This window comes from Lactuca serriola, chromosome 8, assembly GCF_051521515.1.
Source record: "Lactuca serriola cultivar US96UC23 chromosome 8, Lser_US96UC23_V15, whole genome shotgun sequence".
NCBI lineage: Eukaryota > Viridiplantae > Streptophyta > Magnoliopsida > Asterales > Asteraceae > Lactuca > Lactuca serriola.
In genome coordinates, this window is record NC_136415.1 from 242,124,407 (window position 1) to 242,127,049 (window position 2,643).

Consider the following 2,643-nt stretch of genomic DNA (forward strand, 5'->3'; position numbering starts at 1 on the left):
ACTAAGATAACCATTAGGATAGAATGAATGCGAATAAGAATACGAATACGAATACAAATATAACAAATAGGATAGTACGAATACGAATATGAATATAACCAATAAGATAGAACGAATAGGAATACGAAAAGGAAATAACGCCTTTGGATGACGCCAAGACTTCGAATATATAGTTTGTGTACTCCTTGAGTGTCACCAGAGATTCGAAATTAATTCGAAAGTACGCCTCAGGACCTCTACTGAGTTTCGAATACATACGCCTTAGAATGTCGCCAGAGATTCGAAGATACGTCTAATGTACTCTTTTGGAAATCACCAGAACATCGAAATTACTGTTAATGTACGTTTCTGAGTGAATCCAAATATTCAAAAATACAACTAATTATAGTAGATAATCGGAATTCGAATGTAGGATAACTAAGGTATCAGAATACTTAACTAATACTATAAGTATGGTAGTTACTAGTACATCGAAATCTAAGCTATGAACTAATCACAACACATAGGAAAATATGGGATTTTCCTGGGATAACATAACAACTCGTACACGAATTAAGAAACGAATGGATAATCAAACTATTAGGAAAATATGGGATTTTCCTGGGGTAACATACAACACGAAATCGAATTGGTAACAAATGATAACTAAACTGTTTTACATAAGAAAATATGGGAATTTCTTGGGTGTGATTTTTTTAGAAACAGAAAGGAACTCGTACATTTTCAGAAAACAAAACCGCAAATGAACTCACCAGCTTTATGCTGATTTTCAAATTGCTTGTATTCTCATGTTAGGATTAGACAGGTACACCGCCATCTTTTGGAGAAGACGGAGCATTAGAAGACTCGTCTTTGCTTTTGATCATATGATATATGTATATAACACTTCTATAACTTTTCTTTCAAACAGATGTAAACAATTCTATCTAATGTAATGTTTTGTGTTTACTATTTTACTATGTACATTGGATTTGATACACAATGTGGAGTCCACCCCGGAAATGTTTCCGCCTTTTGTTTTCGGGGTTTGACAGATTGGTATAAGAGCTCTTGTTTATAGTGAACTAGTATACCAAAGCTTACATGGTATAAGACTATAAACAATAAGGGGCCTAAGTGCTCTGAACTAAAAGTATACCCTAAAATATAATTATTTTCAAAAGTATACAAGTATACCTAACCGTCGAAATCCGTAACCACAAGTAGAACAAAACATAAGTAAATGGATGTTGTACGCTGCAGTTAAACCTAAGCAGCTATGTAGTCGTGTCTAGGATCAATATAGCCTGGCCAACTATATTCATTCGAGACACGGCCAACATGTGCTTGGGAGTGACTGTGGTGTACGACATGCCTAAAACTTACCCAATACCCAAACAATGAGCCGTCGCTGCAGCGAATCAAGAAATACTATGGGAGTATTTCTCGAGCCAAATCCGTTATAGAGATCCTTAGCCCAGCGTTGCTCCTCAATCATTCCTTTAGCGATAATTTATCTGTTTTGATAATTCATTGCTGCTTTATCGCTTAATAGAATTCTTTATCTGTCATAATGAGATATCCCTTGTATCATATCTCTTAATTCAATTCGGAGGACTTATCACCCTCTCTTTCCTGATCTTATTAGATCAAGATGCCTCCAAGAAAGAGACCCAACTCAAATACCAACAACCCTCCACCACCACCTTCTCCTCAAATCGATCTGGTAACACTTCAGGCAGCTGTTACTGCCACAATGTCAGTTGCCCTGTCTCACATAAACCCCAGTGGTTCAGGGGGTGGTACCCAAACCCAAAACCAGGAAGGTAATCAGTGACACTGGAAGGAGTGTTCCTATAAAGACTTTATGAACGCAAAACCCACATTCTTTGATGGCACAGGGAGTGTCATTACTCTAACACGGTGGTTAGAGAAAATCGAATCTATCTTCGAGGCCTGCACGTTCACCGATAAAGCTTTGACTTGGTGGAACGGCCGAGTCAAATCCTTAACTTTACATGTAGCAAATGCTATGGGTTGGGAAGTTATGAAGGAACTTATGTTCGCAGAATACTGCCCTCGGGGTGAAATACAGAAGCTGGAGAATGAACTCTGGAACCTAAAGATGAAAGGTCCCGATATCGCCGCCTACACATCCAGATTTGATGACTTGGCACTTCTCTGTCTGGGATTGGTTACCCCGGAGAGTAAAAAGATTGAGAGGTTCATTTGGGGATTGACCCAGCCAACAAAAGGGAACGTTTTAGCTATGAAGCCAGATACCTATGACAACGACATATGTCTAGCACAAACCCTGATCGATCACAATGATGACCAAGAAGAAGCAGCCACCAATCCTGAGCCAACAAAGAAAAGTGGCGAGAAAAGAAAGTTTTGGAAGAAGAAGAAGAAGAGTCAGTCTTCCCCAGAGCCCTCGAAGAAACAACAAATAGTGGCAGTCCACGCTGCCACTACCCCCTGCTGTTGTTTCTGTTGTCGGTTCCTCTGCCCAAGCACCTATCACCGGATATTCCGGTATCCTCTCGTGGTGTAATCGATGCAGTTACCACCATCGTATCCCTGGTCCTTGTCGTGCAAAGTTTTGTAAGAACTGTGGCCATGAAGGTCACCTCGCGCGAAGCTGAAGAGCACCAACCCAATCAT